The following is a 13814-nucleotide window of genomic DNA, read 5'->3' as shown; positions in this document are numbered from 1 at the left end:
TATCAAAAAGAAAAGCCTATTAGCATTATCACATTTAGCAGGAGCAAACAGCAGCAAAACTGGTATTCAAAGAAGTATTTGGTATGATGCAAAACCAGTACACCTCCCCTAAAAGGCAATACTGCCACAACAATTGAGTTAAGAGACAGTATCAAGTTTAAAGAAAAGGTTTCCATAAAGGGAAAGAGAAGTGGAAATCCTAGACGGTGGCGAGACCTATTAAAGGTAACAAAGAAAGCAATAAGTGCAAAAAAGAAATATGAAAACTTGCAAGGGATATTAAACCTAACAGCAAATGCTTCTAGAAATATGTTGAGTGGAAAGGAGAAACATGGGCCTGGGATGCAGGCAATGCTACAAATTAAACAATGAGGAAACGGTAGACGTGTTAATCATGTCAGTTTTCACTGCTCAGGAAGAGGACAAAAATAGCAGTGTCACAAAAAGGCAAACAAGTAGAGAGAAACTTTATGGATTTAATTCCAAGTACAAACATATGTACAAAAATAATACTGGAGAAAATAACAGGTCTTAAGGTAGACAAATCTCCAGGATCTGATGGCTTTCATTTTTAAGCAATTAAGATTTAAGCAAAAAAGGAAAAAACCACCTATCCAAAAACCTTTCACCTATCAGCAAAGAAGTAACTGGAATCTAGAAGGTACGTAGATAGCCATAAGCCTATCAGTCAGCATAGATTTGCGATGGGTGAATCATAGACTAATTTAGTTGAACTTTTTATAAACTTCCAGAAATATGATAAAAGTTCCATACAGGAGATTAGCAAAAAGGCACATGGAGTTGAAAGGAGCCTTGGGGTGGCACATAAAATCCATGGGATGTTGGCATCACTTGCTGAGCCAGCATTTATTGCCCACCCGAGGCATTTAAAAAAAAGTCAACCACATTTGAAAATGAAATGAAAATCACTTATTGTCACGAGTAGGCTTCAATGAAGGTACTGTGAAAAGCCCCTAGTCGCCACATTCCGGCGCCTGTCCGGGGAGGCTGGTACGGGAATCGAACCGTGCTGCTGGCCTGCTTTAAAAGCCAGCGATTAGCCCAGTGAGCTAAACCAGCCCTGTGTGGGCCTGGAGTCACGTGCAAGCCAGACCAGGTAAGGATGGAAAATGTCCTTCCCTAAGGGACATTAGTGAACCAGGTGAGTTTTTACAACAATCGACAATGGTTCATGCACTCGACTTTTAATTCCAGATTTTTTATTGAATTAAAATGTGGGTAAGGATGGAATACGGTTCAAGTAGGGGGTCAGGACTGTGGGCTTTGGCCTCACTTCCATTCTCCCCAGGGAAATATTTGGGTGACCCAGTGGTGGCCGCCACATTGAAAATATGGAGACAATTTCAGCAGCACTTTAAATTAGGGGCGGTGTCGAAATTGGTGCAGATTTGTGCAAGCCATATGTTCGAACTGGCATGATTAGATGCTAAGTTTAGGGGTTGAGAGGATAAGGGGGTGGATGGAATGTCGCTTAAAGGGATGGAGGAGGGGAGTACTCCGGGAGTTTACAGGAGTATCTTGGAGAATGTTGCGTCACTGGAGGTGGTTACGGTTATGTGGGAGGAGGAATTGGAGGATAGGGTGTGGTGTGAAGTACTGCGAAGAGTGAATGCCACATCTTTCTGCGTAAGACTTGGGCTTATAGCATTAACGGTGGTATACAGAGTGCATCTAATGAGGTCTAGGATGAGTCAGCTGTTTACCGGAGTAGAGGACAAGTATAAGTGGTGTGGGAGGGGCCCGGCCAACTATGTACACATGTTCTGGTCATGTCCTGAGTTGCCGAGTTTTTGGGTCTTCAGCACCATGTCAGCGACTCTACAAATTGATTTGGAACATAGTCCCTTCGGGGAAATATCCAGGGTGCCAGATCTGTCGGAACTGCAGACGGGAGCGGATGTCTTAGCCTTCACCTCACTGATTGCTCGCATGCGGATTCTGTTGGGGTGGAGGTCAGCTTCTCCACCCAGTGCCTCTGTATGGCTGGGGAATCTTATGGAGTGTATTCACCTTGAGAAGTTCAGCAGGAAGGGTGCAATGGAGGGGTTCTAGAAAAGATCACAGCCGTTTATTTTGTACTTTAAAGAGCTGGTCACAGTCAGCTGTTAGGGAGAGTGGGGTAGGGTTTTGTTGGGGGCGGGAGGGCCACGGACACTTACTTCTCTCCTCCTCCCCCCCCCCCCCCCCCGTTTTATTATGTATTTATCAAATAGGTGAAATAGAAATATTTATTAAAAAGATTGATGTTTATTAGATAAGGGCAACCAGGTATAGTGAGCAAAGACAGGCAGCTGGAGCAGAGGCACAGAATACCTACCAATTGATTGACTGGTAGAAAAGCATGAAAGCTGAATATCACACTCCTGTTCCTTTGATCCCTGTTACAGGCATGATGCTGACAGGATAGCGTATGAAAGATGCCAATGTTTCATTTAAAATAATTATTAGCATTAATTGCATGATTGCAATATAGGAAAAGCTGTGGACCTTTCTAATGTGCTCTTGAAGTGAATATACCATAATTATAAAATGCCTGAGAACTTGTTTGGGAAATATGTCAAGCCCTGGCTTCTGTTTTAGTTTCTGGGGTTTCATTTGGGTTGGGACTGGTGTGCCCCATCATGGCTTTACATCAGAGGGCACCAGGCCAAGAAATATGATGGCTGAGTTGAGGTACAGGTCAGCCACAATCTAATAACCTAGTGGAACAGGTTTGAGGTATTGGATGGTCTAAGTTTGTTCTTATACTGCAAAACAAAAAGGCTTGAATTGTCACTTGCCATTCTACAATTTAGAAGCACTTGCATGCACCAAGTAAATTTTCCCATAAAAATTACTTTTCAAACTATACATGCCCCAACTCAGCTATTTTCAATAAAGACATACTTCAACTCATGGTGATTGTGAATGGTAATCTCCACCAATTTAAATACAATATGAATTTTAATGTAAAGCCAGGTGTTCAAAACTAATACATCATATTCAATCACCACAGAACTGTTTCTTCAAAATTAAAATAAACGTATTTAGTCGGACTTACGTACGACACCAGAAAAAGCTAAAACCCAAGTCCAAAATAAGCTTTCAATGAACTGAACCTTTCAGTATTATAACGAATGTTCAGAATTAAGACCTTGGAATTCGTGTCCAAGCCTTGAGAACATGAATAAACTGGGCTGACATAATGAAATGGTTCTTGCCTCCTCCACATAAAATGACAAGAGAGGCAACAACTGAAAATCGCTTATTGTCACAAGTAGGCTTCAATGAAGTTACTGTGAAACGCCCCTAGTCGCCACATTCCGGCGCCTGTTCGGGGAGGCTCCTACGGGAATTGCTGGCCTGCCTTGGCCTGCTTTCAAAGCCAGTGATTTAGCCCTACGCTAAACCAGCCCTATATGCAACCTTACGGGTCGCAACTCAGGTAGGTCACTTATTTTAATTTTAAACTGCATCCCTGCAAAAAAAAATTACCATTTAACAAAATCATTTGGGATTGGGAAGAGGAAAAATGCCTTCACCCAAAGAGGAGCCAACCTGTGGCATTCTCTACCACAGAAGGCTGTGAAGACCAAGTTACTGAATGCATCCAAGAGATAGATAATTCTCTGCGATTTTAATGGCATCAAGGGTTATGGGAAGGCTGGAAAATGTGGCATTGAGATAGAGGGTGAGCCACGATCACACTGAATGGTGGTGCAGGCTCCCGGGGGCCCACTCCTGCTCCTCGTCTCAGGCGGGTGTCTCCAGCGAGCTGTCTTAAAAATCAGAAACAAAAGTTGGGCCGGTCCAAGAATCAGTTGAGGGCCAATCTGATCTCCAAAAACACGCTCACACTTCTCAAACTGACCTGGGTTTGCCCGCAGTGTATTGGGAACAGATCCATGAAAATTCCTACAACTGAACATTCTGGGTAATAGCCTTGATCATCATCCCCCCAACACGCACATAGACAACAAAAATAAACTCGAAGCTTTCTTAAGTCTCCCCCCCCCCCCCCTGCAACGAGCTAGTCAACGCCATTCGAGGTCTTCCTAAGTTCACAGTGCAAGGCCCTGGCTTTACCCCCACACCCATCCCGCCTGCAAACAAATGCATTCCCCACCCCAGTGGGACACTGCAGACTGAAACCCTCTGCCCGGCAGCCAGTCTCTGTTGAGTGGCTCTGGGACTGGGGCACTGGCCAAAACGATTGGGGTCGATTTTTCCGTTATGCACCTTCATTTCCGTCCCCGGGTTAAACCTGAGGCAGGAGCAGTGCCCCGAAAGCTAGTGTTTGAAACAAACATGTTGGACTTTAACCTGGTGTTGTGAGACTTCTTAAAATGTCCACCGTCGACTTTTGGGGGGGGGGGGGGGAGGATTCAACTCATGGCGCATTAACCGGGAGGGTGGATTATTTATTCACTCCCACCCCAGCGTGTTGCTTAATCACTCGGGGAGAGCTGCCGACATTTGACCGCCCAAATCCTCCCTTCGGACACTTGCCGGCGCCGTCGATCGGTTTAAAATAAATAAATGTGACGAAAGCGGCCCGGCTGTTTGTTCCGAGGTTCAAACGGGGCCTGTTCCAACACCGCCCGAACAACACGCGGCCTAGGGAGGGAGGAAGGTCGGCAAATTAAAAAACAAACCTCCTGCGGAGGTGGGAAGGCCCGAAAATTACCTTAAAATTAAACAGTGCGCGAATCCGGTCGAATCTGCAGGTTGAGGGCCTTCCTCCGCCGGCTTGATGCTGACTCTTCGCCTCCTCAAGCCCCGGGTTTGAGGCCTTGCTGCTCGGCCTCGTCTTCCGCCCTTAGGCCTCGCTCACGCTTCTTTTTTTTTTAAGTGATATATGCGTGTACTTTTTTTTTTAAAGACGGATCTGCGAGGCAAAGAAGTTTTTTAAAATATTTTTCTTTAGAAAATCGAGGTTCTCTGAGTTAGGTGCGCAGTGTGTGTGTATGGTTTGTGCGGGTACGTGTACTTTTCCTTTGCTCTCACGGACACCTGAACAGACAAGCGACCTCGACCGCTGAAAGCCACAACAAAATGGCGCCCGTTCCGTCCCGGCCGCCAGCGCCGCACGGGGTTTACCAATGACGTGTCGCAGGGGCAGCGCGTCACGCTGCTCGCGTCCCGCCCGCGCGCCAGCCGCCCGCCGCCATGGCAACCAGGTCGCACTGGCAACCTCAGTGACGTTTCTCCCAACAAGGCTCAATAGGGAGGCCAACCTTCCCCCAACCATCCCTCAACCCTCCCCCAACCATCCCTCAACCCTCACTCAAACTCCCAACCTTCCTTCAACCCTCACTCAAACTCCCAAACCATCCCTCAACCCTCACTCAAACTCCCAACCTCCCTTCAACCCTCACTCAAACTCCCAAACCATCCCTCAACCCTCACTCAAACTCCTAAACCATCCCTCACTCAAACTCCCCCAACCTTCCCTCAAACTCCCAACCTTCCCTCAAACTCCCTCAATCCTCACTCAAACTCCCAACCATCCCTCAAACCCACCCAACCCTCAAACCCCTAACCTTCCCTCAAACTCCCAACCTTCCCTCAAACTCTCAACCCCATCCCTCAAAACCCTTCTTCCCATCCCTCCACCTTCCCTCAACCCCCCAGTCCTCAAACCTCCATCCCTCCACCTTCCCTAAAACCTCCCAACCCTCAAACTCCCCCAACTCTCCCTCAACCTTCCCTCAAACCCCCAACCGTCCCTCAACCTCATCCCTCAATTTTCCCAACCTTACCCAAACTCCCTACCCTCCCTCTAAACCCTCCAACCCCCATCCCTCAACCTTCCCTCAAACTCCCCCAACGCTCCCTCAACCTTGACCCAAACTTCCCTCAAACTCCCAACCTTCCCTCAAACTCCCTCAATCCTCACTCAAACTCCCAACCATCCCTCAAACCCACCCAACCCTCAAACCCCTAACCTTCCCTCTAACCCCTAATCTTTCCTTAAACTCCCAACCTTCCCTTAAACTCTCAACCCCATCCCTCAAAACCCTTCTCCCCATCCCTCCACCTTCCCTCAACCCCCCAGCCCTCAACCCCCCCAGCCCTCAAAACCCCCATCCCTCCACCTTCCCTAAAACCTCCCAACCCTCAAACTCCCCAGCTCCCCCTCAACCTTCCCTCAAACCCCCAACCATCCCTCAACCTCATCCCTCAATGTTCCCAAACTCCCTACCCTCCCTCTAAACCCTCCAACCCCCATCCCTCAACCTTCCCTCAAACTCCCTCAACCTTGACCCAAACTTCCCTCAACTTCCCAAACTTCCCTCAACCTCCCAACCCTCCCTCAACTCCGTCTCCATCAACCCCATATCTCAACCTTCCCTCAAACCCCCCAAGTCTCCCTCAGCCCCATCCCTCAACTTCCCAAACTTCCCTCAACCCCAACCCTCCATCAACTCCATCCCTCAACTCAACAACATTCCCTCAGCCTCCCAGCCCTATCCACCTCCCTCAAAATCCCATCCCTTGGCCATCCCTCAAACCCCAACACTCCTTCAAACTTACCTGAACCCCCTCAACCCGAACACCCAGCCCCATCCCTCAAATTCCTATTCTAAACCACCTCTCTCAACCTGAACCCTCTCCCTCAACCCAACCCCTTTCCTCCCATTTCTCAACCTCATCCCCCAACCCAATCCCTCTCTGCTCTCCCCATCTCCCTCTGCTCCAACTCTGCTCTACCCCACTGCTCTCACCCCTCTGCTCTCCCCAGCGCCCTCTGTTCTGCTTCCCCTCGCTCCTCTATTCTTCCCCAGGTCTCCTCTTCCCCCTTCTCTCCCTCCCTTGCTCTCTCCTCCCTCCCTCGCTCTCTCCTCTCCCTCCCCCGCTCTCTCCTCTCCCTCCCCCGCTCTCTCCTCTCCCTCCCCGCTCTCCTCTCCCTCCCCTGCTCTCTCCCCTCCCTCCCCCACTCTCTCCCTCTGTGCACTCACCCTCTCTCCTCTGTTCCCTCCCTCTATGTGCTCTCCCCCTCTCTCTGCTCTTCCCTCCCTCTCTGTTCATCCCCTCCCCATCAACTCCACCCCTCCGCCACTGTTCTCCCTGTCCCCCTCTGCTCTCCCGCTCTCATGTGCTCACCACTCCCCCTCTGTTTTCCCCCCTTCTTCCCACCCCCTCTCCTCTCTCCCCCTGTGCTCTCCTGCTCCCCCTGTGTTCCCCTCCTGCCCTCTGCTCTCCCCTCTCCGCTGTGCTCTCCCCCTCCCCCCTGTGCTCCCCCTCTCCCCTGCGCTCTCCCCCTCCCCCATTCCCCTCCCCCTCTGCGCTCTCTCCTCCCCGTCTGCCCTCTCCCCCTCCCACCCACTGTGCTCTTTCCCTCTGCGCTCTCTCTCCCTCCCCCCTCTGCACACTCCCCTCCCCCTCTGAACTCTCCCCCTCCCCCCCTCTGCACTCTCCCCCTCCCCCTCTGCACTCCCCCTCCCCCCTCCGCACTCTCCCCCTCCCCCCTCCGCACTCTCCCCCCTCCCCCGCACTCTCCCCCTCCGCACTCTCCCACTCTGCACTCTCCCCCTCCCCCTCTGCATTCTCCCCCCTCTGCACTCTCCCCCTCCCCCCTCTGCACTCTCCCCTCCCCCCTCTGCGCTCTCCCTCCTCTGCACTCTCCTGCTCCCCCTGCACTCTCCCCCTTCTGCACTCCCCCCTCCCCCCTCTACAGTCTCCCGCTCCCCCCCTCTGCACTCCCCCGCCTCCTCCCTCTGCGCTCTCCCCCCTCTGCGCTCTCCCCCTGCCCCCTCTGCACTCTCCTACTCCCCCCTCTGCGCTCTCCCCCCTCTGCGCTCTCCCCCCTCTGCGCTCTCCCCATCCCCCCCCCTGCACTCCACCTCCCACCTCTGTGCTCTCCCCCTCCCCCCTCTGCGCTCTCCCCCCACCCTCTGCGCTGCCTCCCTCTCCCCCTTCTGCGCTCTCCCCTCTCCGCGCTTCCCTTCCCCCCTCAGCGCTCTTCCCTCTCTCCCCACTGCACTTTCTCCGCCTACCCCCTCTGCGCTCTCCCCCTCCCCCCTCTGGGCTCTCCTGCTCCCCCCTCTGCACACTCCCCCTCCCCCCTCTGCGCTCACCCCTCCCCCACTGCACACTCCCCCTCCCCCCTCTGCGCTCACCCCTCCCCCACTGCACACTCCCCCTCCCCCCTCTGCGCTCACCCCCTCCCCTTTTGCGCTCTCCCCCTCCCCCCTCTGCACTCTCCCCTCCCCCCTCCGCGCACTCCCCTCCCCCTCTGCGCTCTCCCCCTCCCCCGCTGCGCTCTCCCCCTCCCCCTGTGCTCTCCCCTCCCCCCCTCTGCGCTCTCCCCTCACCCCCTCTGCGCTCTCCCCTCACCCCCTCTGCGCTCTCCCCCTCCCCCTCTGCGTTCTCCCCCTCCCTCCTCTGCACTGTCTCCCCTTCCCCTCTGTGCTCTCCCCTTCCCCCTCTGCGCACTCCCCTCACCCCCTCTGCGCTCCCCTCCTCCCCCCTGAGCTCTCCTCCTCTGAGCTCTCCCCTCCCACCTCTGCGCTCTCCCCCCTGCGCTCTCCCCCCTGCGCTCTCCCCCTCTGCGCTCTCCCCCGCCCCCTCTGCGCTCTCCCCCTCCCCCTCTGCACTGTCTCCCGCTCCCCCCTCTGCGCTGTCTCCCGCTCCCCCCTCTGCGCTGTCTCCCGCTCCCCCCCTCTGTGCTCTCCCCTCCCCCCTCTGCACTCTCCCGCTCCCTCCTCTACACTTTCCTCCTCTCAGCTCCCACTAATGCCACCCACCCCCCCCACCTTTGCTCTCTCCCTCCACCTCTGCCCTCCCCATCCCTTCATACCCTTCCCCCTATCCCTCTCTCTCTCCCCACCCGCTTTCTACTCTGCCCCCTCCCTCCTGGGAAGGGTCTTGGCAAGTTGGCAGTTTCAACTGTGAGCCTTCTGCTTAAAGGCACATCCCAATTACGAGTAATCGGATCAAAAAATAATTAAAATAAAACAAAATAAATGGGAACAAAGGAAATGACAGGAAGGACTCTTACACTTCTTCCAAATTGAAGGTGCTGCTATGGGAAACCGCTGAGTGATAATTACGCCCAGCCTTTTGTGGGATGTGTGGCACATTCCTTTCCCAATCCTATTCCCGGCCTCTCAATCACCTCTTTTTCCAGTACATTACATCGAACACTGTGTCTGTGCCATTTCCTGCTAACAATAAAACCGTGAAGGACACCCAAAGCTTTAATCAGGTTCAGCAGTCATCAGGTCCAATCAACAGACAGCAGGTTCACAAAACCAAACTGCAGAATGAAAATGCTAACTCACCGCGAAATATGTTCTCATTGTAGAGTTGCACAATATCAATGAGAATTTACAGCACGGAAACAGGCCATTCCAGATCGTTTTTAAAAAATTAACGTTCATGGGATGTGAGCGTCATTGGCAAGGTGACGTGGTGAGCGTGAGTACGTTGGACTCCATACGTTTTGAGTTGATTGTTGTGGAACCAACCAGTCTTGCCGTTAGGGTACGCTATCTTATAAACAGAAGGGTTTACTTTGTCTGAAATGATGTAGGGGCCGGCGAATTTAGGGGATAGGAAGGAGCTTGGGTTGTACAGCGAGATCATAACTTGCTGGCCGACTGTATATTCTATGGGGTGGACATTTTGGTCAAAGTAGGCTTTACTCTGCCTTTTTCTAGTGCCTAGTCGGACAGCAGCAGCCAGTTGTGCCTCTTTAATGTTCTCTGTAATCTGTTTTTCGTGGGTGAGGGCGGTTACTGCGGGGTTGGCCAAATCAAGTCCTAACAAGTACTCAATTCCTTTCATGGACCTACCAGTCATAAGTGTGTGAGGGGTGAAGCCTGCTGAGCTGGAAATCGTGTTCCTAATGAGCATGAGGGTGAAGGGAAGGACTATGTCCCAAGTGGTGTTTTGCTGCACCGTTTTTCTGATAATTGATTTTAGAGTTTGGTTCATTCGCTTGACAATGCCACTGGACTGGGGGTGGTATGCTATGTGGAAATTCAGTTTCATCCCAAAGATAGCCATTACATTTTGCATTACCCTGCCAGTGTAGTGGGTGCCTTGGTCTGACTCGACGCTGGGTGGAAGACCCCAGCGCGTGAATATTTGGAGGGTCAGAATTTTAGCTGTAGCTTTTGCTGTGTTGGAAAGGGTGGGAAAGGCTTCGGCCCATTTAGTAAAGGTGACGATGATGACCAGAACATTTTTTAAACCATTTCTGCAGGGTGGGAGGGGACCAATGTAATCGATTTGAAGATTTGTCCAGGGGCACTCTACAGGACTGGTGTGTCTTAATTGCCCCTTCTTTGCATAACGATCGAGATTATTTTGAGCACAAATGAAGCAGCTTGCAACATAATGGGTGACGTCGCTTTTCAATTCAGGCCACCAGCACAAAGTTTTTCAATGGGCAAATCGTAGTGTCTATTCCCTGATGTCCGTGTCCGTCATGGAACTGGTATATTAGTTGGTTTCTATCCTCAGTGGGGACCACATAAACTCCTTCCTTTAAAACAATGCCATCCTGTTTAGTAAGTATGTCCTTACATTTATCATAAGGGGCTGGGTAGGTGCCGTTTAAAAGTTGTTTGAGGGACTCGTCTGCATTCTGGATTTGGGACAGATCTTCGATGATTGTTTGGGACACCTGGATTGCTTGCGTTTGCTCACCTTCGGGTGGCAACAACACCTCCTCCACGATCATCCTCAACACCGGTGCCCCACAAGGCTGTGTCCTCAGCCCCCTACTATACTCCTTATACACCTATGACTGTGTGGCCAAATTCCCCTCCAACTCGATTTTCAAATTTGCTGATGACACCACCGTAGTGGGTCAGATCTCAAACAATGACGAGACAGAGAACAGGAACGAGATAGAGAATCTGGTGAATTGGTGCGATGACAATAATCTCTCCCTCAATGTCAGCAAAACAAAGGAGATTGTCATCGACTTCAGGAAGCGTAGTGGAGAACGTACCCCTGTCTACATCAATGGGAACGAAGTAGAAAGGGTCGAAAGCTTCAAGTTTGTAGGTGTACAGATCACCAACAACCTGTTCTGGTCCCCCCATGCCGACACTGTAGCCCACCAATGACTCTACTTTCTCAGAAGACTAAGGAAATTTGGCATGTCAGCTACGACCCTCACCAACTTCTACAGATGCACCATAGAAAACATTCTTTCTGGTTGTATCACAGCTTGGAATGGAGCCTGCTCTGCCCAAGACCGCAGGAATCTACAAAAGGTCGTGAATGTAGCCCAGTCCATCACGCAAACCAGCCTCCCATCCATCGACTCTGTCTATAATTCCCGCTGCCTCAGAATGGCAGCCAGCATGATTAAGGACCCCACGCACCCCGGACATACTCTCTTCCACCTCCTTCGTCAGGAAAAAGGCACCAAAGTTTGAGGTCACGTACCAACTGACTCAAGAACAGCTTCTTCCCTACTGCCATCAGACTTTTGAATGGACCTACCTCGTATTAAATTGATCTTTTCTCTACACCTTGCTGTAACTGTAACATTATATTCTGCAGTCTCGCCTTCCTTCCCTATGTACGGTATGCATTGTTTATACAGCATGCAAGAAACAATACTGTAAAGTAATACATGTGACAATAATAAATCAAATCAAATCAAAAAAAGACTCCAAGTGGGTGATTACACAAGCTATGGCTGCAGGTTCTGCTGCTTGGGCTCCTAAATATCCTGGCAATTTTAAAGCTACTTCTTCCAGTGAACGTCTCTGTGAATCCTCCATATATATACCACATCCAGTTATTCTAGCACCATCTTCAATAGTGGAGGAGCCATCTACTGGTTTAGCTCACAAGGCTGGCTTTTAAAGCAGACCAAGCAGGCCAGCAGCACGGTTCGATTCCCGTACCAGCCTCCCCGGACAGGCGCCGGAATGTGGCGACTAGGGGCTTTTCACAGTAACTTCATTGAAGCCTACTCGTGACAATAAGCGATTTTCATTTTTCATTTCATAGATTTTAAATTGTCCCCTGAATCTGGTTTCTTGCTGCCTGCTCGTGGCTGTAGTGACTTGGGAATAAAAGGCCCTGTCTGGTGTTTGGCTGTAATGATCTGGCATTCGTGTGGGGTACCTGCGTATTGGAAGTTGTCTGCTAAAAATGTTGGGACCTTGGTGTGCTTTACAGAGATGTCCCTGCCTTGCAGCAGTAGTGTCCAGCGCGCTGCTCTGACCTGGCTAACTGAACCACCCTTAAGTCTGCCGTCTAACAGGTGTTGAGTCGGGGTGTGCTCAGTGAGGATTGTGACTGGGTTGAGGCCCGTAATGTATGCAAAGTATTGAACTGCCCAAAAGACTGCAAGCAGGTGCCGTTCACATCCAGAAAATCCTTGTTCTACGGGGTCTAAAACTCTGGAGGCATACTGGTCCTAATCTGTCATGTCGTTCTTGTAGGAGCACTGCTGAAAGGGTTTGCTCCATGGCTGCTACCTCTGTGGCATATGGCAAGTCAGGGTCAGGAACTTGTAAAGCAGGGGCTGTTGCTAAGGTGCGCTTTAAATAGTTTCCTGCGTCTGTGTGCTGTGAAAGCCAATTCCAGGGGGTGTTCTTTTCTAAAAGTTCTGAGAGTGGGGTGGCTTTAGTGGCTAAACCATCAATATGATTCCTGCAGTATCCTATCAAACCTAGGAATAAACAGAGTGCACTTGCATTACGGGGCAGGGGCAATTTTACAATGGTGTCAATGCTCTTCTGCTCAATTTTCCTTTTGCCGTGGGTGATAATTGTCCCTAAATAGAGTACTTTATCCTACATTACTTGAGCTTTCTTGGGGTTTACCTTACATCCGATGGAATGTAGCAAGGCTCGCAGTTTGGCTTGCAGAGCCTTGTGTTCGTCCTTGGTGTCGGTTTGCAAGAGCAGATAGTCTACATACTGTACTAGGCATTCAGGGCGGGGGATTTTGGAGAGACCAGCAGCTAACTGTCTGTGGAAAATGGACGGAGAGTTGTGGAAACCTTGTGGGAGACACGTCCACGTGTACTGCTGACCTTGGAACGTAAACGCAAATTTATATTGGCAAGCTCGGTCTAGAGGAATGGACCAGAAACCATTGCTGATATCTAGCACGGAGAAATATTTTGCTTGCAGTCCCTGTTTAAGCATGGACGCAGGGGAAGGGCCTCATTGTATGCGGACAAGATGTTGGGCAATATCGGAGACATCGTGGGGATCCTGGAGGAAGTTGGCCAGTTCTCGGGACCCAAGTTGAATATGGGGAAGAGTGAGGTTTTTCTAATTGAGACAAGAGGGCAGGAAAACAGATTAGGGAGTTGCCACAGGGTGATGAGGGGTGAGTTTTAGGTACTTGGGTATCCAGGTGGTGCGGGACTGGGCGCAGTTACGCAAGCTGAACCTGGCTCGGTGAGTGGGGCAGATGAAAGGGGACTTTAAGAGGTGGGATGTGCTTCCGCTGTCTCTGGCAGGACGGGTGCAGACAGTAAAAATGAAAGTGCTGCCAAGGTTTCTGTTCACGTTTCAGAATCTCCCAATCTTCATCCCAAGTCACTTTTTAAGAAGGTCAATGCGCTGATATCTGGATTTGTGTGGGCAGGAAAGACCCTGCGAGTTAGGAGGGCTTTCTTGGAGTGGGGGTGGAGGGGAGCAGCTGCTGAATATGATGAATATACTACTGGTCAGCAAATATCGCATTATTTGGGAAGTGGGCCGTGGGGGAGGGGTTGGGGTGGGGGCGGATCGAGGCGGCCTCATGTAGAGGAACACGTTTAAGGGCTTTGTTGTTGGTGCCTCTACCGAACCCGCCGACCAGGTACCCCATGAGCCCAGTGG

General features: G+C 51.0%; 1 protein-coding gene across 1 annotated transcript in view; it reads right to left on the bottom strand.

Moving 5' to 3' along the window:
• The window catches only part of rbm39a (RNA binding motif protein 39a), a 62019-nt gene extending 56952 nt beyond the window's left edge, over positions 1–5067 (bottom strand). Inside the window, exon 1 of the mRNA XM_038803711.1 lies at positions 4688–5067. The gene's annotated coding sequence lies outside the window, so the exon portion shown is untranslated. The remainder of the gene's footprint in view (positions 1–4687) is intronic.
• Positions 5068–13814: the final 8747 nt, after the last annotated feature.

Source organism: Scyliorhinus canicula, chromosome 7 (assembly GCF_902713615.1).
Source record: "Scyliorhinus canicula chromosome 7, sScyCan1.1, whole genome shotgun sequence".
Lineage (NCBI taxonomy): Eukaryota > Metazoa > Chordata > Chondrichthyes > Carcharhiniformes > Scyliorhinidae > Scyliorhinus > Scyliorhinus canicula.
The sequence above is the reverse complement of the archived record's forward strand: the minus strand, read 5'-3'. Positions and strand labels throughout refer to the sequence as shown.